At 39.9% G+C, this 27,786-nt stretch overlaps 1 protein-coding gene and 1 long non-coding RNA gene across 4 annotated transcripts in view; one reads left to right on the top strand and one right to left on the bottom strand.

Annotated features, from left to right (window-relative positions):
* The window catches only part of Atp8a2 (ATPase phospholipid transporting 8A2), a 445,427-nt gene that overhangs the window by 171,726 nt on the left and 245,915 nt on the right, over window positions 1–27,786 (top strand). The window lies entirely within an intron of this gene.
* On the bottom strand, window positions 109–16,967 carry LOC150057238 (uncharacterized). Its single transcript, XR_016537166.1, has 3 exons — window positions 16,870–16,967; window positions 1,011–1,176; window positions 109–480 (listed from the first exon to the last, which is right to left on the bottom strand). It is a non-coding gene; the product is annotated as an uncharacterized LOC150057238 (long non-coding RNA).

Genomic DNA, 27,786 nt, shown 5'->3' with positions numbered 1-27,786 from the left:
AATATTTGTATGAAAAAGTTGTTTTAGCTTTGTACTTTGTCTCAACTGAGTCCCAAAGTATTAAAAAAAAGATCCTGCTGATTCATTTAGTTCAGTTTCTATTTGATCCCATCAGTAAAGAAAAAGGAAGTTGGCTTTCTCATGAGCATGAAGAGATTCTTTATAATAACCTTTGGAGACCATTACCCAGCTAACCAAGTTTGCAAATGCAAACAGATAGTCAAGTAAGCATCCACCACAAGGTAAGTGACCCCCCTTGCAGAATTGCATTTCAGGAGACCTCTTCTGGAGTATTCTTTATATGTTCCAATGTCTTCTTTCAGGATGATGGATCTTACACAGCAGTGTAGTTTCTAGGATGATGAAAATAGGTAGTGTACATCATCCAACTTAGGAGAGCTTATTTGAATTCCCTCCTTGTCCTCCAGTCCAGAGAGAGAAGGGTGGGGGGGGGGGTGGAGTAGAAAAAAAAGAACGCACCTGAAAATAAGCAAGAAAATCACTACTTGGTCTTTTTTAGAAATCTTATAGGTGGACATTGAAATTAATTTATCCTTTTCTAGTATGCTCTTTCAATTATAACCATAATAAGAAACATGATGTAGTCATTTTATGTAAGTTTTAGGAAGATCTTCATCCCAAGAGGAGCTTAGATATAAAATAAATTGGCTATAAAGTAACATTACTGAACCGGGGATACAGATCAAGTGGTAAACTATGTTTTTAGCAAGCATGAGGCTCTGAGTTCAAATCCCAGTACTGCTTAAATAAGTATATGCATGCATATAGACAGAATTAAATAGGCACTAAGACATAAATACATAATACAGAGACATAAGTAAATATCTAAATAAACATGGATAAATAACATTAATTTAAGATCAAAGGGAAATAATGTCTGTCTGGAAAATATTTTTTGTTGATACAAAAACAATATTCATAGTGATGGGTAAAAACAAATTTTAGCCCTATAAATATTTATCTTTTAAAAAATCTACTGAATACATCACCAGAAAACTTATGAATTTGCAGGACTGAGCAAGCCAAGCTTGACCAAAAGCAGTAACCTCCACATTAGTTAAAATAGCTGTGTCAGAAGGCAGTGTCTCCAAGTTTGATGTCAGAAAACCCATCAGATCTTCTGTTGGGACTGGAACTCCAATGGCAATTATGTTCCTGTTGGAATAGTGAACAAATAAGTGAAGCCAATGAGTATGAATAATTCTCAAAAAGTGGATGCACTAACTGTAAGTCCCAATCCTTTTTAAATGGTGACACATGCTGTATCTGTAATCAGTACAATTAGGGTGAATATCATAATCAGTGACATAACAGAACTCATTCAGAAAACAAATTTGTCATAAACTCAGCCTTACAACTAAGCTATAAAACAAATAAAAATTGCATGCTGGTGGCTTAGGCCTGTAACCCTAGCTACTCAGGAGACTGATATCTGAGGATCAAGGTTTGAAACCAGACCAAATAGGAAAGTCCTTGAGACATGTATCTCCATTTAACTACCACAGGGCTGGAAGTGAAGTTGTGGCTCAAGTTATATAGTGCTATGCTAGCCTTGAGGGAAAATGTCAAACAAGAATAGGAGTCCCTCGGGGCCGGGAGTTTGGCCTAGTGGTTAAAGTGCTTGCCTAGCATGCATGAAGACCCGGGTTCGATTCCTCGGTACCACATACATAGAAAAAAGCCGGAAGTGGTGCTGAGGCTCAAGTGGTAGAGCTCTAGCCCTGAGAAAAGTCCAAGGACAGTGCTCAGGCCCTGAGCTCAAGCCCAGGACTGGCAAAAAAAAAAAAAAAAGAATAGGAGTCCCTGAGTTCAAGGCCCAATATCAGCCCCCTCAATAAAAGTCTAATGAGTAATAGTTTGTGTAAAGGTGCCTTTTTGTCTAAAATTCCCTAAGTTGTATTATTTGAAAAAGCAGAATTTTAAAATAAATAGCTAGTACACACCTAATCCTAGCTAATCAGGACATCTTAATTAGAACATCTAATCTGAACATCTTATATAGAAGCTAGTTTGGGCAGAAAAGTCTGTGAGACTCTTAGCTTCAATTAACCACCAAAAAGTGGAGCAGTAGTTCAAATGGTAGGACACCAGCCTTGAGTGAAAAAGTTGAAGTACAGGCTCCAGGCTTTGAGTTCAAGCTCCAGTATCAAAATATTCTTTTAATAAAAATATTAGGCAGGCAGATGTACATCTAGAAGTGCCAATGTCCAAACACCAATATGAGTGACTCTAAATATGAGTGACTCTGCCCACTCGTGTACATGTTAAGTTGTTCTGTTTTCTTTTGTTTTGTCTTTTGTCACTATGATCAAAACCCCCAGAGTAACAATTTATAGGAGGAAAGAGTTGCTTTGGCTCATCGTTTCAAAGATTCCACTTCATAGTCACTAGCTTACTTATTTTTAGACCTGTAACAAGACACTAACCTCCTGAGATAAGGACATAGTGAGGAAAGCTGCTTGCCTCATGGCAGCCAGGAAGCAAAGACAAGCATCTTCCTTTGTCTTCCTCTTATGCCATCCAGGCCCCTGGCCTATAGGATGGTATAGTTCACAATCAAGACATGAACTTTAGTTATTTGTTTCTGGAAACACCCTTGCAGATACATTCAGAGGTATAAGGTACTAATCTAGGCATCTCTCAATCTAATCAGTTTGATGTCACAATGAGCTAGCCTTACTTTGACCTTCCCTCTCCTAGATAAAAGCGTCTAGATACTCAATTTGTCTTTGCTTTTCTAGATACCCAGTCAATTTGTCTTTGCTTTTCTAGATACCCAGTCAATTTGTCTTTGCTTTTCTAGATACCCAGTCAATGTGTCTTTGCTTTTAACACTCCCACATTCAGAGCAAAACCTTGCTACTGTGAAATTTCCAAAATGGGCCAACAAACCCAAAGCCGTAGCAAGTCCCTCTATCTCCTCTTTTATTCTGGGACAAACCACAGTTCCCCATAGCCTGATTGCAAACAGCCAGTAAATCCAATGTGGTTCTACTATAGTCTGCTTCCAATAACTTGAGGATAAAAGTGCTAACTTGTGTTCTTTGAGATATTATTACATAGTTACTTATTTTTTGTGTGAAAAATTAAAGGTAGAACCAGTGCCAGTGGCTCACACGACTCAGGAGGTTGAGAACTGCAAAACTGGTGAGACTCTGACCTCCAATTAACCACCAAAAAGCTGAAAGTGTAGATGTGGCTCAAGTGGTAGAACACTACTTTGAGCAAAAAAGCTCTTGGACAGCACTCAGGCCCTGAGTTCATGTCCCAGAACCGGCACATACACACAAAAATTAAAGGTAGGAAGACCTATTATAGGTGGTAAGTTTATTAAAGGACTATTGATGTTAAAACTAGTTCAATCAATTTAGGTATAAAACCATTTAACAAGCTGTGTCCCTTGGAAAGTTGTGCATATGCTGGGAAAGCAGGTTAGCTCTAACTCTAGGTTAGATTTGCATAGTTAAATTTACCTTGCTGATAGAAGGAAGACATGACCATGACCCTTTGAGACCTACTTAGAAAAAGTCCATTCTAAAAGCTATTGATTGTGCTGATTACAATCACAGCAGGTTTCAACCTGCTGTGCAAGTCTGGAACTTTAGAGGAGTTAAAATCAACAAGCATTCTGCGATGGAGTTTCATTTAATTAGAGTTTGCTGCCAAGTCATGATTTCAAGGCCAAGTTCTCTGCCAGGTGCCTTTCAACAGTGCCTGTTTGAGCTGGGGAGAACCTACAAAGATAGCTCTGGCCAGTGTTGAGTCTTAAGCCAAACCTCAGAGGCTTACTCCGAGATAAACTATCTCTGCTTTTGGGGAATCAAATGTGCTTTTAATGCTCTGAGGCTGTGGAAGTACAAAGATTCTTGGTAAGCTTTTCTCTCATTAACAAGAGGCAAACATTGGTAGCCATTTATCAGGAAAATAGAGCATGGGATGGAGGAGTGAAGGAGAAGCAAACTTTTACTTTTTCAAGTGATGCTTCTAGGCAGTATGCTTGGACCTCTCTCTGGACATGGCTGTCTCCCTTTGGAAAGAAAACACAAAGCTTTCCTTTGCAGCTTTTATGCCATTGGATTAGTAACATCTTCAATACTAAGAAGTCAATCTGGCAGCTTTCCCTTTGGGGACATTTTGGGGAGAGTGACCTTCTATTTCTAATAAGCATGTTATTACATAGAGAATTACATTACTGAGAGTGAAGCTGCTCTCTTGAATTTGCTATTAGCTGTCTCCCCTCCTTTTGATTTTTTAAATAACTAAAACAAGTTGAAGCCAGTTGTTACTAGTGAGGCACAACAAGGAAGGAGTTCAAAATCTATCAGACCTCTTATTTTGAATGATTTTGACTATTTTAAATGTTAAATAGCCTATAGAAGTGTTCTACAAAGTCTCTCTTTTCCTCCCTCCTTCGCTCGCTCGCTCGCTCGCTCGCTCCCTCCCTCCCTCCCTCCCTCCCTCCCTCCCTCCCTCCCTCCCTCCATCCTCCCTCCCTCCCTCCCTCCCTCCCTCCCTCCCTTCCTTCCTTCCTTCCTTCCTTCCTTCCTTCCTTCCTTCCTTCCTTCCTTCCTTCCTTCCTTCCTTCCTTCCTTTCCCTTTGCCAATACTAGGGCTTGAACTAAGGGCCTCACACTGTTTGTTGATTGGCTTTTTCATTCATGGTCAGTGTTGTGCCATTCACACCATACCTCCGCTTCTAGCTTTTTTTTTTTTTTTTTTTTTTTTTTGCTGTTAATTGGAGATACAAATCTCATAAACTTTCCTGCCTAGTCTGGCTTCAAATTGAAATCCTCAGATCTCAGCTTCCTGAGTAGCTAGGATTACAGGCATGAGCCTACAGTGCCTAGCATATTTCTTTGTTTCTTAATTAAAATGGAGAAGGAAAGCCTGTTACATTTACTCGTTTTATGTTCAGATCCTTCTTCATGTATGAGTTATTTTTCTTCTTTAAAGTAAAACCAGTCATGTTCACGAAAGCCTTGGTTTTTTTTTTATTCTAAAGTCCACATATGATATTATCAGGCCCCAAAATACCAATAATGCATTGTATGATACCAGACCTGGGAAGACAGCTTAGTTTATACCATAATAGAGCTTAGAAGAAAATACCCAGCTTCAATGCTGTGTTGTGCTGGGGATTGCATAAATGAATAGAAAGCCAGATAGCAATTGAGAATGAACTAAATATCAAATTGGAGTATCTTTTTTATTAAAGAATTTATTAACATTGATTTTTACATCATATTTCAAATGACAAGTTTAACAAACAAGGGTTCAGGAAGGGAATCTCTATATATAGTCACTGGCACTTAGTTTTTAGAACTTAATCAAAATTAGGCTAAGGGTTTGTATGTCATAGATACATATTAGTTTATGAAATATAACATTATATCTATAGAGTCATAGGTTTTTATGTCTATATGGTTATGTTTATATTCACATTGGAGTAATTTTTTAAATCAAAATTGCAAACAAGACAGACCTTTTTGGCCGGGAGTTTGGCCTAGTGGTTAAAGTGCTTGCCTAGCATGCATGAAGACCCGGGTTCGATTCCTTGGTACCACATACATAGAAAAAAGCCAGAAGTGGTGCTGAGGCTCAAGTGGTAGAGCTCTAGCCTTGAGAAAGTCCAAGGACAGTGCTCAGGCCCTGAGCTCAAGCCCAGGACTGGCAAAAAAAAAAAAAAAAAAAAGACAGACCTTTTTATGAGTGATGTTGACACAGAGGCATGTTAGTTTAGAGCCAAAAATGTAGACCACCCCACAATATAAATCTAAATTGAAAAGCATTCCAGCTTCTAAGGATAGCACATAGTCAAATATAGAAAACATAGTTGAAATATTGTATGTATCCATATACAAAGTAGTAAACAGTAAACAAATCACAAAGCTTGAAACATCCTCTTATTTTAAGTAGACTTCCTGGAGAGGAAGGGCCTATCTTGCTAAGTAATCTTTTGGCTTCTGGCACTTAATACACCTACATAGTAAAATACCACACATTTGCTAAGGTTATTTATGGGATGCAGTAAATGAACATTAGTATGTATACACTGGCTTGTGTGAGATGTGTAAGAGAATATACAGAAAGAAAATTTTGCTAAGATTAATACATTGTTGCTACCTTTGCACATGTGTGTATGTGCATGTGTGTGTGTGTGTGTGTGTGTGTGTGTGTATGTGTTTGTATGCTTGCATGTGTGCACATGCATATGCTGGTACTAGGGCTTAAACTCAAGGCTTTGACCTATCAATTGGCTTTTTTACTCAAGGCTGCCACTCTACCACTTGAGCCACAGCTCCATTTCTGGCCTTTTGCTGATTAATTGGAAATAAGCCTGTCTAGGCTGGCTTCAAACTACTATTCTCAAATCTCAGCCTCTTGGATAGCTAGGATTACAGACATGAGCCATCAGTACCCAGCTTCTAGAGAGAACTTCTTATGTCACTTAGGTAAAGAAAACATTAACGGCTTGTTTAGCTTAATAAGTGTGTCATAAAAGCTGTTTCCTACTCCCTACTCCTCAGAAATAGCTATTCCAGTATCTATTTCTAACACTCTAATGGACATCAAAGCCTGCTTCAACACATTCTTAAGGAGTGATGAATACATTTATTGTTTATATACAGATATTTTAAAAGCATGCTATTTGTTGAGCAGGTGGCTCACACCTACAATCTTAGCTACTCAGGAGGCTGAGGTCTGAGGATCACATTTCAAAACCAACCTGGCATCGAAGTCTGCGAGACCTTAGTCTCATCTCTTATTAAACATCAAAAAGCTAGAGTTAGGGCTGGTCATGAGTCTTGAACTCTGGGCCTGGGATTGTCCCTGAGCTCTTCAGCTCAAGGCTATGACTTGAATCATAATGCCACTTACAGTTTTCTGGTGGTTAATTGAAAGTAAGAATCTCACAGTCTTTTTGTGCCTGGGCTGGCTTTGAACCTTGATCCTCAGATCTCAGCCTCCTGAGTAGCTAGGATTACAGGTATGAGCCACTGATGCTGCCTGATTTCTGTAACTTCTGTCTTATATATAAGTTTATCTGATTTGAGGAGCATAAGGGGAAACACAGAAATGGTGGGACAAAGGATAAATTAATTTGGCAGCGATATTCACTAGATATGTTGAAAATGAACTAAGCAACTTGTAGGAGAGGGGTATTGGCAGGGAAAAAAGGTGAGAAAATGAGGGAAAGGTGACACTGTTTAAAAAGTAATGTACTCATTACTTGACATGTAACTAGCTCTTCTGTACATCACCTTCACAATAATTTTTTTTTAAACAAATGAGTTAAATAAGAAAGCATCTAGCTGATATCAATTACAGAACTGATGGTTCCTGGAGAGGAGAAAACTCATTCACATTTTGGTTACTCAGGCAAAACATTCTATATTGGGTGAGTTTGTTTCATTTTGATTTTTTTTTATTTTTCATTTTTTTTTTGCTAGTCCTGGGGCTTCTGTGTATGTGGTACCAAGGAATTTAATCTAGGGCTTTGTGTATACTGGGCAAGCACTCTACCACTAGGCCACATTCCCAGCCCCTCTTTGTACCATTTATTTTTGCCAGTCCTGGGGCTTGAACTCAGGGTTTGAGCACTGTCCTTGGACTTTCTCAAGGCTAGAGCTCTACCACAAAAGCCACAGCACCATTTCCAGCTTTTTCTATGTATGTGGTACTACGGAGTCGAACCCGAGTCTTCATGCATGGTAGGCAAGCACTGTTACCCTAGACCAAACTCCCGGCTCTCATTTTGTTTTATTTTTGTGCTGGTATTGGGGCTTAAATTTAGGACTAGGGCTCTAATTAGCTTTTGCAAACTCAAGGTTGATGCTGTACTACTTGAGCTTCACTTCCAACACTTTGGTAGTTAATTGAAGATAGGAGTCTCATAAACTTTCCTTCTGGGCTGTCTCAGCTCTCAGCCTCTTCAGTAGCTGGGATTACAAGTGTGAGCCACCAGCTCCTAGCCAGTGTTGAGTGTTTTGAAAGCATGTAGGAGCAATTAAGTTCCTTTATGGAAAGTAGATTAACTTCATTTCTTATGGACGTTTCTGTTATGTGATTTGTATCTGCCATGCTGGGGCCTCTGGAAAGGCACAGAGAATTAGGTATGCAGTGAGGGGAGGGTCAAGCCAGTTCTCTGTCATGAGGCACCAGTTTGGCATCACTGGCTAAGTCTGCTTCTCACCTTCCTCTGTGGCCTATCTTCAAATACTTTTATTTTGTTTGAAGTGTTTCCTAGAGGGCCAATACAAGATACTTGTATTGTCCCTCTTGATTTCATTTTAGCTCATCCTTATGAAGTACTACAGAAAAGTATTGTAGGTTATTTGTTATTGTTGTTGTTATTTTTTGTTTTGTTTTTGGCTGTGTGCTAGTCCTGAGGCTTGAATTCAGTACATGGGCACTGGTCTCTGTGGTTTTTGCTCAAGGCTAGTGCAATATCACTTGAGCTACAACTCCACTTCTGGCCTGTGCACGTGTGTGTGTGTGTGTGTGTGTGTGTGTGTGTGTGTGTGTGTGTGTGTGTGTGTGTCTGTCTGTCTGTCTGTCTGTCTGTCTGTCTATCTGTCTGTCTAATTGGAAATAAGTGTCATATGAACTTTCATGTCCAGGCTGGCTTTGAACTGTGATCCTCAGATCTCAATCTACTGAGGAGTTAGGATTACAGTATGAACCACTAGTACCATCTTGTCTCTTGTTCTCTTATTCTAGAGTAGCTTCTCTCTACGATATTGGCTACATCACATAATTTCCATGTTGGCAGTTTTTCCATTCTTTTAGGTAGGGATTAAATGCAAGAAGATATGCTTTTATAAATAACTTTTTTTTTTTTGCCAGTCCTGGGGATTGAACTCAGTGCCTGGGCACTGTCCTTAGGCACTTTTTGCTCAAGACTAGCACTCTGCTATTTGAGTCACAGCGCCACTTCCGGCTTTTTCTGTGTATGTGGTTCTGGGGCATTGAACCCAGGTCTTCGTGTATGGTAGGCAAGCACTCTAACACTAGGCCACTAGGCCACGCTCCTGGCCTTCTAATATTTTAAAGAGGGATTTAAATATAAAGAATTGAGTCAGGTGCCAGGGGCTTATACCTATACTCCTAGCTACTCAGGAGGCTGAGATCTGAGGATCGCAGCTCAAAGCCAGCCCAGGCACAAAAATTCATGAAACACTTATTTCCAATTAGCCACCAGAAAATTGGAAGTGACACTGTGGCTCAAGTGGTAGAGTGCTAGCCTTGAACTGAAGAGCTCAGGGACAGGGCCCAGACCCAGAGTTCAAGCCCCAAGACCAACTTAAAAAAATTGATTTATCAAAGACCACAGCACTTACTTTTCTTCCCTTCTGAAATTCCAATTTGGTCTACCAGTCTCTGAATTCATTTATCAGTAGCATTTTTGAGGCTGCCTTTCCTAATTTCCAAATAGTGGTCTTGTCAAGATGAATTTGTCTCTAGGACAGAGTGAAAATCTATTTAGTAGGCTCCAGTTCTGTTTTTTTTTACGCTAATATATGTCATCTAATTTCCTCTCCATGTGTTGGCTATTAAGAATATTTTAGGACTGTGAACCTACTTATTTAAGATGGGTAGAGACTGAGTTACAGAAGGGAAAGGAAGCAGTTACAGAGTGTGAATGGATAGATTCAAGTGATGGTTTGGAAGACATAAATTAAAAATAGGTATTGGTGGAAAAGAGAAAAGGACCAGAATAAAGGCAAACATTTTTGTTCATCTGAACATGTTTATGGTTATAGTCCTTGATAATTCTCTTGCAAAGCTTTCTTCTTCAGAAGAAAGATGAATAAAAATGACATCAAATTGAAAAGAAAACCACAGATTCCCAAATTAGTGGTGACTCTCTATTCAGCCCCTGCTTCTTTCCTTTGTAGGTGGAAGAGAAGGGTATGGAATGCTATCTTCTTGTTATTCTTGTCATTTCAAAGTTGTGATGTTACCAGATCTCTGTACAGATTATTCCAGTGAATACAGATGATATTCTGTACAGTGGTTTAAATTCTATTTGATACTTTTCAAACTTCACAGAGATTCTGGATAGGTTAAAATGTCATACTGGGAAAATGATACTATGATGCATCTATAATGCAAAGTCTGATTACCATGTACCACACAGGAAGTTGGAGCTGGTTACTCCAAATCTATTTTATATAATAAAGATGTCATTATTGGAGCAGAAATAAAATATTTTAACAAACATGCTGAAAAATCATACGACCCTATAAATTTATCTTAATTTTATGCAATTTTATAAATTAGCACTTACTCCTCTTTATATACTTTGCTTTATACCTTTTCTTGGCTTGCTCTTTTCCACTCCAGACACAGATTCATCCCTGTATATTTTATCAGAACTCCTCTTGAAGAGTAGGTTAAATGGTTTAGGATTATAAAGGATGATTTACATACACCAATAGGAAGGAATGAATAAAGGAAGGAAAAAAGAAAGGAAGGGAGGGAGGGGGAAAGGAAGGGAGAAAGAGAAAAAGAGAGGGAAGGAGAATAAACAATGAATTTATAGAAAGAATCTAGTAATATGACATAATTCTGTATTTAAAGAACCCTATAGATTCCACTCCCAAGCTCTTTGAACTGATTCAAAACTTTGGAAGGGTAGCAGGATATAAAATTAACCCTCAAAAATCAACTGCCTTCCTCTATGCCAACAGTGAGAGGAACGAGGCAACAATCAGGAAAGCAACTCCTTTCACAATAGCCTCAAAGAAAATAAAGTACCTAGGAATTAGCTTAACTAAGAATGTAAAGGACCTTTTTGATGAAAACTTTAAAACTCTGAAAAAGGAAATTAAAGCAGAACTGAGGAAATGGAAGAATCAACATCGTGAAAATGACAGTCTTGCCAAGGGCTATCTACAAATTCAACGCAATACCCATCAATATCCCAATGTCATTCTTTAAAGAAATAGAAGAGGCAATCCAAAATTTCATATGGAATAATAAAAGACCCTGTATAGCAAAAACACTTCTTAGCAGAAAGAACAGCGCTGGAGGAATTTCAATACCAAACTTTAGACTCTATTACAGAGCTATAATAGTCAAAACAGCTTGGCACTGGCATAAGAACTGAAGACCAATGGAATAGAACTGAGGACTCAGATATTAAACCACAGACCTATGGCCACCTAATCTTTGACAAGGGAGCCAAAATATTAGAATGGAAGGGAGCCAAAAAAATAGAATGGAAGAAAGCCTCTTCAACAAGTGGTGCTGGCAGAACTGGTTAAGCACCTGGAGAAAACTAAAGTTGGATCCTTCTCTTTCACCCTGCACTAGAATTATCTCCAAATGGATCAAAGACCTTGAGGTAAAAGCTGATACACTCAAAACTTTACAAGAAGGAATAGGAGATATATTAGGCCTCCTTGGCACAGGTTGAAATTTTCTTAATAAGGACCAAGAATCACAGCAAGTAAGAGAACGACTGGATAAATGGGACTGCATTAAACTGCAGAGCTTTTGTAGGGCAAAGGACATAGCTAGTACATTAAATAGGAAGCCTACAGAATGGGAGAAGATCTTCACTAACCATACAATGGACAAAGGCCTCATATCTAAAATATATCAACAGCTCAAAAAATTGAATCACTCCAAAAGTAATCTCCAAAGTAACAACCATCCCATTAAAAGATGGGCCAAAGACTTCAAGAGAGACTTCTCTGAAGAAGAAACAAAAATGGCCTATAGACACATGCAGAAATGCTCAACATCTCTGGTCATAAAAGAAATGCAAATCAAAACAACTCTAAGATTCCACCTCACTCCAGTTAGAATGGCCAGGATCAAGAAAACTAATAACAACAGATGCTGGAGGGGATGTGGCCAGGAGGGATCACTACTACACTGTTGGTGGGAGTGCAATCTCATTCAACCACTATGGAAAGCAGTATGGCAGTTCCTCAAAAGACTAAACATAGAACTCCCCTATGACCCAGCAATTCCACTACTTGGCATTTACCCAACCGTCCAGAAACAAGGACATACTAAATCCACTAGCACAACAATGTTCATTGCAGCATTATTCACCATAGCAAAGATATGGAACCAACCCAGATGTCCCTCAGTTGATGAGTGGATCAACAAGATGTGGTATTTATACACAATGGAATTCTATGCTGCTGTCAGAAAGAATGACATTGCCCCATTTGTAAGGAAATGGAAAGCCATAGAAAAAAATCCTGTTAAGTGAAGTAAGCCAGACTCAAAGGAACTTAGGCTCAATGGTTCCCCTCATTTGTCATAATAAGTAGAAACCTTGGGCTCTACTAGCAGAGATCTGCAATAGAGCAAAACCTAGATACATAAGACCATATAGAATGACGCTAAATGAAAGGACCCTGAGGATAAGGAAACAAAAGCCATATAATGAGTGATTGTTGTCCTTAATGTACTATGTTATCTCTCATCTCTTTTGCTGTCCCTTGGTTATCTCATATTGTTACAGTATTTCACTTTGTTATCTGATATATTGGATAAATGCGTATTTGGTTATTTGAAATAGGATAGGGAAGAGGGGAAAACAAGATGAGGAGTGGGGTGGGGGGCAGGGAAATGGGGACCAAGACATGAGAAAGGGTATCAATGTATATGAAGTAATGCACCTTCTTTCTGGTGAATATAATGTAACCCTTCTATTAATTACAATAAAAATATATGAAAAAAGAAAGAATCTAGTAATATAGTTGGATACCAGTTGCTCACATTTGTAATCCTATGAGTCTGACATCAAAATATCAAGGTTCAAAGCCAGCCTAGCCAGAAGAGTCCAGAAGACTTCATGTCTAAAAGAACCAGTAAACCCTCTGTCCCTGTGCTGCCTCTGTTCAAACCCACTAACTGGAACTTTATACAGTATCATCAGTCTTACAGCTTCCTTGCTTTCATGCTCTTGTATATCAGAGTTCTAATGATTCTCCTTGTCCTGGGCAGAGACTATGGGATGAGTCATTCTGACCCCTCAAACTTTGTTTTAATTATCTTCATCTGCTGCAAATGTGAATGCTCTCAGTTCCACAGCTTCTACTGTGGGCATGCATACATTCTGTTATTCTCGGGGTTTTTCAGGCTGTTCTCAAACAGCCACCTCATGCCCTGCTTTCATTTATCCATATGATCAAATCCTACACATACATAAAAAGACATATTTATAACAACAAGGTCTAAAATCAGGAAGTTCTTCAAGATCTTCCTAATTTATTATGGCCTCACACAGCCCATTTTCCTTTCAAAGGCCCAAACAATTGCTGTATGTATAATTCATATATCTCTTACTCAGGTTCCACTTTGCAATAAACTTTTTTTTCAGGAGGAAAAAAAAAAGAACCAGTAAAGCTAGGCACTGAAGGATGATGTAATCACTCAATTCTGCAATCCCAGCTACTCAGGAGGCTGAAATCTGGGAATCAGGATTCAAAACCAGTCCCCCTGTCCCCTGACAAATCCAAGGGATTCTTATTTCCAGTTAACCAGGAGAAAGCTGGAAGTAAGCTGTTGCTTAAGTGGTAGATTGCCTTCTGTGAGCAGGAAAGCCAAGTGAGCCAAAAGCTCTGAATTCAAGTCCTAAGACCCTCTTCACATCTGCAAAAAACAGTGCTGGAGGCCTGTCTCATATTTAGGAGTCCCAGTCAAGAAGCAAGCAATCTAAATTAGTGCAAGTTCAAATCCCAGTACAGGAGTAGGAAAAATAATCCAGTAGTTCAAAGATAAATTTATAATCTTATTTTTATTGTCCTTGTTCTTTGTTTCATGTAGGGAGAGAACTGAAAAAAAAAGTGGGGGAAAACAGGTGAAAGATGATACAGAACATTTGGTGAAATCTGCTTGCTAAATCAGCATCTAACTAATGCTTTTAACAAACTGGTTTTTGTGGCTTGGCACAGTTGCCATTGTGGAAAATCCTATTTGGTCTCGGTTTCACCATGGTTCGCTCCTGATGTATGCGTGAGACAGGAATTTTCATGGTGTGCTATTTAAATGTATACCCAGCTATGTAAAGCAGCTCCACTTTTCTGGCCCAAAGTAACATTTCTACAATTAAGAAGATTCCAGACTCTCACCCCTTTGAGTGCTCATCCTGGTTATGTCTTCCCAGCCTCCTATGAACAATCCAGCTATTTACCCCATAAGAAACTAAATGTTGTACAAAGACCTTGCACTCTCTTAGTTGTTTCTTTCTTTTTCAACCATGCGGGAATCAAGATGTAAATTAGATCTTTTTATAATTATGCATTCTGAAATAGTATTTTATTTCTACTCCAGTAATTCTCAGGCTCCAAAAATAGGTCATTAGATTTCTAGAATTTGCTGAGACAAGTTGGCTTGTATGGTTGTTGCCCTAGACCTTTAGCTTTTATGCCTCAAGACTGGTGTTCTACCACTTGAATCATAGCTCCAGCTTTTTGGTGGGTCATTGGAAATAAAAGTCTCATGGACTTTGGCTGGTATTGTGGCCTAGTGGTAGATTACTTGCCTAGCATGCATGAAGCCCTGGGTTTGATTTCTGGGTACCACATACACAGAAAAAGCTGGAAGTGGTGCTGTAGCACAAGTGGTAGAGTACTAACTTTGAAAGTTCATGGACAGTGCCCAGCCCTTGAGCTCAAGCCTGAGGACTGGCAACCAAAACAAAAACAAACAAAAAGTCTCATAGACTTTCCTGCTCTGGTTGTCTATAATCCTCAGGTCACCGCCTCCTGAGTAGCTAGGATTGCAAGCATGAGCCAGCAGCACCCGGTTCTTAGTACCTTTTATAAAGTACCTAACTGTGTCAGTCTCTATCCTACCTTCTGCTGAGTAGTAGGAGAAATCTAGTGGTTCATATATATTAGTATAGCAACCAGACTTATTACTTCTTTTTTCATATAATTTTAATTGTAATTAATAGAAGGGTTACATTATATTCACCAGATAGAAGGTACATTACTTCACAAACATTGGTACCTTTTCTCATGTCTTGGTCCCCATTTCCCTTCCCCCCACCCCCGTCCCTCATCTTGTTTTCCGCTTCCCTATCCTATTACTTCTGAACCACAAAAGAGTTTTGCTTGCTTCCTTCCTTCCTTTTGCTTTTTTTTCTTTGGCCTTTTCTTTCTCTGTGCCAATACTGGGGCTTGATCTCAGGGACTGGGTGCTGTTCTTCAGCCTTTTTGCTCAAGGATGGTGCACCTGAGCCAGAGCTCCACTTGGTCTTTTAAGGCAGGTTAGTACAGTTCCTGGTAAAACCATCCTCTTGCTTCTCTGCATAGGTACGGTATTTATAACTTTCCAACCCCAGCAACGGACTCAATTCTCCCTAGCTCCAGATTACACACAATTCCCAGCAGACTTGGAGAGCTAAATGAGTGTTCTTAGGAGCTTTCTCCCCATTTGTAAGTTCTAAACAGTACATTTCTTCTGATTTCTTGGCTATCAAGAGAGTGAAACTTGTTATTTATTCATTTGCTTATATTGTTGCCAGTACTGGGACTTAAACTCAGAGCCTGGGCCTATCCCTTCATCTTCTGCCTGAATTGGCTTTGAACTGTGATCTTCAAATCTCAGCCTTCTAAATGAGCCACCAGGACAAAGCAAAATTTGAATAATATAGATTACAGTAGTAAATAGAATAGAACTAGGGAGTGGTGGTGATGTGGATAGTTGCTTGTATGATTAAATGATTTCTCATCTACAGAAGATCATTTTCTTTCTTTTCTTTCTTTCTTTTTTCTTTCTTTTTTTTTGTGGGTCATAGGGCTTGCATTCTGGGTCTGGGCGCTGTCCTTGAGCCCTTCAGCTCAAGGTTATTGCCCTACCCCTTGAGCCACTTCCCATTTTCTAGTGATTAATTGGGGATAAGAGTCTCACTTTCTTTAGTGCCTGGGTTGGCTCTGAACTGAGATCCCCAGATCTCAGCCTCCTGAGTATCTAGGATTACAGGTATGAGTCACCAAGCTTGGCTCAGAAGATCATTTTCTCAGTGACCTTTTAAACATATCAGGATCATTGGGCATTTCTGAGTAGTTTGAATGCAATCATAATATTCAGTGTACATATGTGAAAATTCAACCAGTTAACTTGTGAGGAGGGGTGGGTTTGGGAGGGATAAGGGAGATTGGAGGGGTAACATTGATCACGTTGCATTGTACTCACAATCTGACATTCTGCATTGACAACTCCACTTTACAACTATTCTAAGGCAATAAATGTAAATTAAAAAAACCCTGCAGCTTCCAAATGAATATAAAGCAACTGTAGACTCCATCCCTGACTATTATATATATATTTTTTTCTTTTTTATTGTAATTAATAAAAGGGTTCCATGATATTTGCCAGATAGAAGGTGCATTAATTCACATATATTGATACCCTTTCACATGTCTTGGTACCCATTACCCTCCCCCCCAAGCCCCCCACCCGTCTTGGTTTTCCCCCCTTCCCTATCAAATTTCAAATAATGAAATACAAGTAAATTCAATATATCAGATAACAAAGTGAGATACTGTAACAATATGAGATACCCAAGGGACAGCAAAGGAGATGAGAGATAACATAGTACATTAAGGACAACAATCATTCCTTATATGGCTTTTATTTTTATATCCTGGAGGTCCTTTCAATTAGCTTCATACTATATGGCCTTATGTATCAAGATTTTGCTCTATTGCAGATCTCTGCTAGTAGAGCCCAAGGTTTCTACTGATTATGACAAATGAGGGAAACCATTGAGCCTAAGTTCCTTTGAGTCTGGCTTACTTTACATAATATGATTTTCTTGACTATTATATATTTTTATGGGAGTTTTGGGAAGCCAAATGGGCATCATCCTACCATTTCTCATTCTCTTGGTCTTCCGTTTCCAGTTGCTTGGCTGGTTATCCTGTCAGATCATTAGCAATCTGCTTCGTAAAGATGAACTGATGAGGGAGATAGAGTAGAGCCTTGAAGACCTAGCAGGACAGAGTGTTGGAATGACAGCATTGTCCTGTCATCCTGTCTGCCATGTTGGCTTTGTCTGTAGGGTTTGCATGGAGTGACCTGTCAGGCCAGGTGGTTGGCTGTATGGGAGCTGGGTTGAGTTTCTTTAGGATGATCATCAATTTGTCAGTCTTTTTTTTTTTTTTTTTTTTTTTTTGTAAATTGTGCCAGTGCTAGAGTTTGAACTTAGCTACTAGGCATTATCCTTGAGCTTTTTTTTTTTTTTTTTTTCACAAGGCTAGTGCTCTATCACTTGAGGTACAGCTTCATTCCTGGCTCATTGGTTGTTCACTGGAGATCAGAATCTCACAGACTTTCCTGTTTGGAATTAGTTTTAAACTGTGATTCTCAGATTTCAGCTACTAAATTAGCTAGGATTGTAGCATATGCCACCAGTGCCTAGCCTCCATTTTTATAAAGGATTCGAGCAATTGTGAAATTTGTATTCAAAGGGCTTCTGGAACCAATGCCCTGAGGAACTGAAAGACTTCTATATACCTTATCTATATATAATTAAGAATCAACTGGGGTATTTTCACTCAAAATGTTAATATTTGCCAGGCATTGGTGACACATGCCTGTAATCCTAACTGCTCAGGGGGCTGAGATCTGAGGACCATAGTTCAAAGCCTGCCTGGACAGGAAATCCCATGATACTCTTTTAAAAATTATTATTTATTTTATCGTTAGGATAATGTATAGAGGGGTTACAGTTACATTCATCGGGAAGTAGGTACATTACTTCCCACACATTGATACACTTTCTCATATTTTTGTCCCCATTTCCCCACCCCCATTCTCTCCCAATCATCTTGTTTTCTCCCCTTCCTTTTCCTATTTCAAATAAACAAATGTATATACAATATACCAGGTAACAAAAAGCCCATGATACTCTTGTCTCCAAGTGATCACCAAAAAGTGGGAAGTAGAGGTGCGACTTGAGTTCTGGCACACAAGTTCTACCATCTTGGAGCAAAATAGCTAAGAGACAACACCCAGGCCCCAGGACCAGCATGTGTGCATGTACACACACACACACACACACACACACACACACACCAAAAACAAAAAGACCTTTGTGTAAAGATTATGGTAAGAAAATAACCATGTGATAGCAGGCTCTATGCAGAAGTATGAGATTTAATAAAGTTCAGCGACCACACATGAAATTACCTCAGGGAATTCTCATCACTGCCTGGCAATGGGTATCATTTTACATGAGCATGGCATACCACCTTTTTAGCTTTACCAGCCTTGACATGCTTCATTGAGAATGTATGATTTTATGTGTCTAGGTTAAAAAAAAACTGTGAGTTTTGCCAAATGGATAGGAACACATTGACAGCATATGAAGGGATTATTTTACATTGTATATATTCTTTGTGGAAACTAAGTATTTTGTGTTTGCCTTAGGGAAAGGGTAAACATATTAATGGGGGATCAAAACCTCTGATTATTACAGTCATTGAATAAGAAGCCCCCAAATTTGGCAGGTTGGGTCCCGGTCAAAAAAGGCATGTTGTGTTTTGTGTTCTTCTTCTTTTGAACTTGAAAGCTTCCACTTCTTATTTTACTTTCTTTTCTTAGGACACTGGTGTTAGGACAGAGTGATTTCTTTCTTTTTCTTTTAATAATTGTATTTTTTTGTCGGGATGATGTACAGAGGGGTTACAGTTATATTCATCACGTAGTAGGTATATTACTTCTTGAACATTGATACCCCCAGAATGATTTCTTTCTTCTTCTTTCCAGAGTAAAGAAAATCTGCCCAGATCCCTGTGAGGGATCTTTCCAGGATTCTCTTGCTACTCCTCCATGCCCCCCTTCCATCCCTATATTGTCTTTCTGTCCTGGATCAGATTGACCTGTGTAAAAGATCTTCCATTGTCCCATCAGCCTGTCTAGGTCTATGCTTTCTACTATAGCCTTTCCCATAGCCATATGAAATAACTTAAAGTAATTAAAGTTAAATTAAGGTGTATGGGTGTGTGTGTGTGTGTGTGTGTGTGTGTGTGTGTGTGTGTGCATGTGCACATGCATGTGTGCTAGCCTTGGGGCTTTGATTCAGGGTCTCAACCTACCACTTGAACCACACCTTCACTTTTGGCTTTTTGTTAGTTAATTATGGATAATAGTCTAATGGACATTTCTGCCCAGCTGGTTTTGAAGATACAGAGTTATTCTATCCTGGCATTTCTACTCAAAATGGAATAATTCAGGTGAAAACTGTTCCTATATGTAAGTCAAAGCTAGGCACAGTCTTAAAATTGTTTTAGATAACATATACTACCAAAGCAGGCCTACACACTTCTCCTTAAGAACAAAATTAACTGTGTACCCCTTACATAGTATTTAATTTTTCCATGTTCATCATCCTTTCCATGAATTTAGGGCCTAAGTATTGTTCCTTAGCATTTTGATCAAGATCAGTGTCTTTACCACTTGAACCACTGCTCCATTTATGGCTTTTCAGTAGTTGATTGTAGATAAGAATCTCACAAACTTTTCTTCCTGGGGCTGGCTTTGAACCACAGTCTTCAGATCTCAGCCTCCTGAGTAGCTAAGATTATAGGCATGAGCCATTGGTGCTTAGCTTCCTCCTATATACTTTTTTTTTTTTAATTATTGGTTGTGAGGCTTCTGGGCCTGGGTGCTGTTCCTGAGCCTTTTCAGCTCAAGGGTACAGCCCTACCTCTGCATCACAGTGCCACTTCTAGTTTTCTAGTGGTTAATTGGAGATAAGAGTCTCATGGACTTTAGTGCCCAGGCTGTCTTTGAACTGTGATCCTCAGATCTCAGCCTCCAGAGTAGCTAGGATTATAGGTGTGAGCTGCCATGCTCAGCTTTTTCCTTCCTATATACTTTTAAAATTACATGGAAGTAGAGTTTGGGCTGACTGGGTATGGTATAGCTCATTCTGTAACTGATAAGAGAGGTACATTCCTATTGAGTGATGATGATGAAATATAATCTAGGCTAAAAAAAAAAAAAACCACTGGCTGGATGCGGTGGCTCATGTCTGTAATCCTAGCTACTCAGGGGGCTGAGATCTGAGGATCATGGTTCAAAGCCAGCCCAGGCACTAAATTAATCACTAGAAAACAGGAAGTGGTGCTGTGGCTCCAGAGGTAGGGTGGTAGCCTTGAGCTGAAGAGCTCAGAGACAGTGCCCAGGCCCAGAGTTTAAGTCCCATGACCCACAAAACAAACAGTCCGGTCTTTTGCTGATTGGTATGTAAAAGAAACCAAGTGAAATAGAGGCAGAATGAGTACCTGTTAGTTTCTGTGCTTCATTGTTGCTGAAAAAAAAAGCAAAGTTAAAAACAGAAACAAAACACTCCTTGGACACTGGTGGCTCATACCTGTAATTTTACTCAGGAGGCCAAGATCTACAGATTGAAGCCAACATATGTAGGAAAATTTGTGAGATTTCTCTCCAGTTAACTAGAAAGAAGCAGAAAAATAGCTAAGGGATAATGTTCAGGTTTTGAATTCATGCCTTAGTATCAGCACATGCATACACACACACACACCTTAAAAAGTCTATCCTTTCCTCAATATTTTTGTCTCTTTATTTAGTAAGTGATACTATGTGGCTTTATTGAAGATACTGGTTTCTTTTGGCCACTCTGCCTTTCTAAGGGCGGGCTTGTTACACTAACCCAGTTCCTTGTGGCTTTTTGTGGTTAACTGGATCCCTCATCCAGCCCCCTCTACAAACACCTTCTAGTTTTGAGAGATGCTAATCAGGAATAAGATCCTTTCCCACATCTGGCTCTGGGACCCCAGACCCCTTCCAGATGAATGACCAGGGCACTGATGCACTGTCTGGTGGTTATTTTTCTTAGGTGCATTGCTCCTTTAATTGACCACAGTTCTCTTTGTCGTAAGTGTTCTTCAAACTCATGTGTGATTAACTCCCTCACCCTCCTGTTGAGGATACTTTTCTCTTGCGAGGGCTATAAGGCTGGCCCTCTAGCTGGCTCTGCTGTTCCCTTTTTCCAAAATGCTGCTGACATTTACTGAGCTTGTACAGGCCTGCTGCTGATTGAGTTACAGCCTGAAGAAGGTTGAACCAGGTTCTCAGCTACAAGATGGCTTTCCTTGAAGCTTTTGCACTGTTAGTCCTGCCCTGAGGATTCACACATATGTATTGGTTTTCAAGAACATGAAAGCATTCTCCTCCCACCCACCAATAGGCGGAAAATTACTTTAGTACCATGAGGTAGTACTATCCTGGGGCTTAAGCTTACAGTTGGCTTGTGGTACAAATTTCTGGCTGGTTTCCCTTCTTTTTATAACTTTCATTTATACTAAATCATCTTGGCTTTGGGTCTTTTTCTTTTCCTCCTCTTTCTTCTTTTCTCTTTCTCTCTTCTTTCTTTCATTCTGTTTCTTTCTCTCCCTTATTGTCTTTCTTCTTTCTTTCTCTTTTCCTCCTTCCCTCCCTCTCTCCCTTCCTTCCTTCAGCTCCTTCTTTCTCTTTCGCTGGTTGTGGGGCTTGAACTCAGGGCCTGGGTGCTATCCCTAAGTACTTTTGCTCAAGGCTAATGCTTTTCTACTGTGAGCTCCACTTCTACTTTTTCTGGTGGTTAACTGGAGATAGGAGGCTCATGGACTTTCTTGCTCGGGATGGCTTCAAACCATGATCCTTAGATCCCAGCCTCTGGAGTAACTGGAAATACATATGGGAGCCACCAGTACTTGGCTGTTTTTTGCTTTCATTCTTTTTAAAAATGTCAGTACTAAAACTTGAACTCAGGGACTTTTGCTCCCACATGGCATTTTCTCTCAAAGCTGGTGTTAGACTGCTTGAGCCACACCTTAGATCTCCATTCTGACTTTTTCTTTCTCTGGTTGAGAGACAAGAGTCTTGTGCTGCTTGTTTGAACCACAATCCTCAGATCTCAGCCTCAAGAGCAGCTATGATTACAGGTATGAGTTACCAGAGCCCACCTGTGTTTTGGGTTTTCAAGAAGAAATCAGAAATTTGATATTGTTCACTGGGCATCTGTGGCTTATCCCTGTAATCCTAGCTACTCAAGAAGCTGAAACCCAAGGATTTTGGTTTGAAGCCAGTCTGGTCAATAAAGTCTATGAGACTCTTATCTCCAATAAATTAATCGGAAGAGGCCAGAAGTGGTCCTGTGGCTCAAGTGGTAGAATGCTAGCACAAAGAGGCTCAGTGTTCAAGTCCCCGGACTGATAAAAACAGTTGTAAGTTCTACTAATGTAAACCATCACAGAGAAGGAGGAAGAATGAGCAAATACAGTAATTATATTTAACATACATTATTTAAAAATTAACTACATAACTTGAGTGTATGGATGGGTTAGGAAAAGACGGGATAAGATGGAAGGGGTGGCATTGATCAAGATGCATTCTGTTCATAATCTGACTTGTGAAATTGAAACTCCTTCGAACAACTTCTTTAAAAAAAGCCAACACAGACCAAGGTAGTAAGCATGAAACTGAACATTAAACATTTTATCTGCTGGGGCTGGGAGTTTTGCCTAGTGGTTGAGTGCTTGCCTAGCATGCACAAAGACCTGGGTTCGATTCTTCAGTAGCACATACATAGAAAAAAGCCAGAAGTGGTGCTGTGGCTCAAGTGAAAACCTGACATTGCTCAGGCCCTGAGTTCAAGCACCCAGACTGGCAAAAAGAAAGAAAGAAAGAAAAGAAAGAAAGAAAGAAAGAAAGAAAGAAAGAAAGAAAGAAAGAAAACATTTTTATCTGAAAGACCATAAAAGAAAAATAATTTGTTAAAATATGACCAATTGAGCCAGGTGTGCCAGTGGCTCATGCTTGTAGCTATTTAGGAGGCTCAGGTCTGATGATTGTAGATCAAAGACAGCTTGGGCAAGAAAGTCTGTGACACTCTTACCTGCAGTTAACCAGCAAAAATGAAGATGGCTCAAGTGGTAAAGCACCAGCCTTGAGCAAACAAAAACAAACAAACCAAACAGTGCCCAGGCTCTGAGCTCAAGCCCTGGTACTGGAACACACACACACACACACACACACACACACACACACACACACACACACACACACAAGAACTAAAACGAATAGTGAAATGTTCGAAGGTTTGAGAGGGAATAAAATTGCCAAAAGCAGTTTTGAAGAGATGGTAATAACTGTGATGTTTTTAGATACTAGCTCTAGCAGAATGACAAGTTCGTCTGTTTCAAGTTTATAGAGTGAACAGTCCAAGGACTGAATGATTCTGCTTCATCTTTTTCGATCTTCCTGAACTATTTTTGCTCCTAGGTTTCCCTTATTGGCAGAATATTGCTAAGTTAACCCAGGCCTTGGAAAGCTCTGAAGAGTTATCTTCCTTTCATGAACTTCTCTGCTTCTTTTTTTTTTCCAATGAAAGGGTTGATCTCAAGACAAGTTTAGGTCTGAGGCTGGCTGCCCTGATCTGATTGAGTCCAAGAGTGCTCTGCTGTCTGCCTATAGCCTTCTCCAAAGACCCTATCAGATTTGTCCACTGTTGTGAATGAAAATAATCAGTGGGTGAAAACACAAAATTAGAAACCTCTTGGTATATTTATTTCTATGTCTGAAGAATTCTGATTTAAAGCAGACTTGAAGTTATATGAAAAGTAGGTTGTTCAGGAGTCTCATATGAATCAATATTTCCTTCTCTCCTCCCACAGAAAATCTATTTAAAGCAAAGGTCAAATCTGGGCTGGATTTAGAGCCTATTAAATGTAAGTTTTGAAGAATAGAGCCAGTGCTTTTTATTCTCCATGCAGTTTCACACACACACACACATACACACACACATACACTGTGTGTGTGTGTGTGTGAGAGAGAGAGAGAGAGAGAGAGAGAGAGAGAGAGAGAGAGAGAGAGAGAGAGAGAGAGAGAGAGGGGGGGGGGAGGTAGCTGGAGAATGCATTTATGACTCTTCTTTTGTTCTGAAGCATGGTTTGGAACCTGTGATAAATAAAAATGCATCAATCTAGCTGGTCCCCGGTGGACCATGCCTGTAATCCTAGCTACTCAGGAGGCTGAAAAATTGAAGATTGGCATTCGAAGCCAGTCTAAGCAGGAACATTTGTGAGATTCTTGTCTCCAATTAGCCAGAAAATTAGCAAACAGAACAAAACTCAGAAAATGGAGCTGTGGTCAAATGATAGAGCACTAGCCTTGAGTGAAAAAGCTAGGTCCAGAGTTCATGCCCTAGTACCAGCACACACACACACACACACACACACACACACACACACACACACACACACACACACACACACACACACAAATTCATCAATCTGAGCTCTCATGGAACTCTGAGTTCATTCAACTTAGGGATAATTTAAACCTTCAAAAATGTCTCTGAAAAGTTTAGTGGGCTTTGAATTATATTTAGAAAAGGTATATAAGTCAACACCTTTCATTTATTTAGCGTTATTAAAAGCTGAACTTAGCAAGCCTGCCTTCCTACCTCTCTTCTCTCATCTCTCCTAAGTGCTGGCCTTCTCTCATCTCTATGTAGTTTGTCAAGCCTTAGTCTAACTTGACAGCCCCTGACATCAGCCCTTTCCAATCTCCCATATGGAAAATGGTGTCCTTGTGAAGTCTTCATTCCCATTACTTACTTGGCCTAGGCTTCATTGGATAAGTGGGACTTGGCATAGCCTCTAAACTTGACTCTACTTCCTTCTCTCAGCCATCATTTCATTTTATACAGATTTGAATATATTTTATGGCCCAGCACTATGATGGGTCCTGAAGATATAATTTTTCAGGGTTGTATCCTGATCGATCCAGGTGCTCATGCCTATAATCCTAGCTGCTCAGGAGGCTGATATATGAGGATTAAGGTTTGAAGCCTGCCCAGGCAGGAAAGTCTGTGAGAGCAAGAGACTCTCATATCATTTAACTACCAAAATCAAAATCCCAGAAATGGACCAGTGACTCAAGTAGTAGAATGCTAGCCATGAGTCAAAAAGCTCACGCACAGTGCCCAAGCCCTGAGTTCAACCTCCAGGACTCACTCGCATACACCTACAAAAAGTTTAGTTTCTGAATGTGTTCCTTTGCTTGGTGGAAATGTAGACCTGTGTCTCAGACACTATAATTTTACCAGAGAAGTTGTATATTCGCATTTCATTAGACAGCTCTTGGTTTTTAAGTTTTTTAAAAAAATTCTTGGCTTAAAAGAACTTTTTCTCCGACATGAATATGTGCAGGGGAGGTATTTCGAGGGAACCATCAGTAGGGCCAAGAGAATGATTGAGGTTTATTAAATACATGTTTGAAGATGTCATGTTAAACCTATTGTTTTTTGTTGTTTTTGTTTTCTGTTCCTGTCCTGGGACACTGTTCCTGAGTTTTGTTTTGTCTTGAACTCTGGGCCTGGGTGCTATCCCTGAGCTCTTCAGCTCAAGGCTACTGCCCTGCCCCTTGAGCCATAGCGCCACTTTGGTTTTCTGGTAGTTTCTTGAATATGAGTCTCACAGACTTTTGTGCTCGGGCTGGCTTTGAACCATGGTCCTCAAATCTCAGCCTCCTGAGTAAATAGGATTACAAGTATGAGCCACTGGTGCCCTGCTCCCTGAGCTTTTTTTTACTTGTGCCTAGTACTCTACCACTTGAACCACAGCTCCACTTTTGGCTTTTTAATGCTTAATTGGAGCTAAGAGTCTCATGGACTTTCCTGCTTAGGCTGGCTTCAAGCTGCCATCCTCATATCTCAGCCTCCTGAGTAGCTAGGATTATAGGTGTAAGCTAGAGCTACGAGTGCCTAGCTTTTATTTTTTTAAATTATTATCCTTAAGTAGTTGTACAAAGTGGTTTTATTTCAACATTCCAGTTTGTAAATACAATGCATCTTGATCAATATCATCCCTTTCATCATTCTTCCCCACTTCTCTCAACCCCACTTATTTTTATTTTTGGACAGTGCAAGGATTTGAATGCAGGGCCTCTCGATTGTCTGGCTAGCACTATACCACTTGAGCCATGTGCTCCGCCCCGATCATTTTTTATGTATAATTATCTCTTTTCATAATAATAATAATGATTATTCTTACTACTACTGTTACTACTACTACTACTACTTGTAGTAGTGATGTTGTAATGATGATACTAGAGTTTGAACCCAGGACCGTGGGCTTGCTCCAGTGGCACTCTGCTTAATCCATGTTTCCAGTCTGGCTTTTTGCTGTTTATTTAGGAAATGGAGCCCAGGTAACTTTTCTTTCCAAGGCTGGCCTTGGATCTCAATCCTCCATATCTCAGGCTCCTGCATAGCTAAGATTACAAGCACAAGCTACTGGTGCCTAGCTGAAACCTATTACTTGTAATACAGGATGAATAATTATTCTCTGAATAACATATTCTCTTTCCTGGCCATTCAAGTCAGACTGAAGTCTTTTGTACACCCCAGCATAAATTGATTGCCCTGCTTTTTTTTTTTCTGAGATCAGTATCCATGTTCTTCAGCAAGGACCCCAGTATCCTGTCTTGTGATGGGCCCTGCTTCAACTTTCTCCACTGCTATTATGACTCAGGACACTGAGTTCTGCATTATTTCTTTAATACCTATATCCTCAAGGAGAAGGGTTCTTGGAGTTTTGTGCATATCTGTGTCCCCATAGTTGGCATTTCAACTGCTTGTGAAATAGGTGACTGCAACCTTTCAAATATTTTCCCCAACTTTGATAGAAGGCTATCATCACAGAACAGATATCATCACAGAACAGATGTGGGAGGGAGTTGACTGGGCAGAGAAAGCACAGGATTCCCAGAGTCAACATTTTGGGAAGCAGCAAATATTTCCCTTAAGAAGGGATAGTAAGCATTTGTTCAACATTTGCTATTTTTTTGGAAGATTTGCTTTCTTTTTTTCTCTATCTCTCTTTTTTTATAACCAGGGGGAATAAACAACATGAATACATCCTTTTTACATTCTTCACCAGATACTGATTGAAAGGTTATAGGACCTACAGCTGATCAGCTACCAGATATTCAATTGATATGTATCAGTGGGGTGTGCTCCTGGGTAGCAGTGTCCCTAGTGGGCAACTTGGATAATGCAAGTCCAGAGAGGCTTCAAGACTACCCAATCTGCTACATTCCTGAGGATCTTCCAGTCAAAGCCAACTTTCTTTCCCTGTTAAATTCCCAGTAACACACACACACAAACACACACACACACACACACACACACACACACACACACGACATTTTGTGTAAGATTCTCACTGACTTTCCTGTGCAAGCTGGCTTCAACTTGTGATCTTCAGCTCTCAGTGTCCGGAGTAGCTAGAATTTCAGGTGTGAGTCACTAGTGCCTAGTTGGCTTCCAGTCCCTTTGTGTTGGCAGTGATCATGGGGCTTGAATTCAGAGCCTGGGGGGCTCAAGGCTAGTACTCTACTACTTGAGCCACACAGCCCTATTTCTGACTTTTGGGATGCTTAATTGGAGATAAGAGTCTCATGGTGTGTCCCTCCCTCCCTCCCTCCCTCCCTCCCTCCCTTCCTTCCTTCCTTTCTTTTTTCTTTTCTTTTCTTTTTCTTCCTTTTCTTTTCTCTGTTGATACTGGGGCTTGCACTCAGAGCCTTGCTTAGCTTTTTCACTCATGGCTAGTGCTCTACAACTTGAGGTATTCCTCACTTCCATCTTTTGGCTGCTTGATTGGAAATAAGAATGTCTCAGACTTTTCTTTGAACCACAATCCTCAGATCTCAGCCTTCTGAGTAGGTAGGATTATAGATGTAAGCCAGGAGTTCCTGACAAGAGTTTGTTTATAA

The sequence above is a fragment of the Megascapheus bottae genome, chromosome 11, assembly GCF_031878675.1.
Source record: "Megascapheus bottae isolate mThoBot1 chromosome 11, mThoBot2.hap1, whole genome shotgun sequence".
NCBI classification, from domain to species: domain Eukaryota; kingdom Metazoa; phylum Chordata; class Mammalia; order Rodentia; family Geomyidae; genus Megascapheus; species Megascapheus bottae.
Note: the sequence above shows the minus strand (reverse complement) of the source record. Positions and strands in the feature narration are given on the sequence as shown.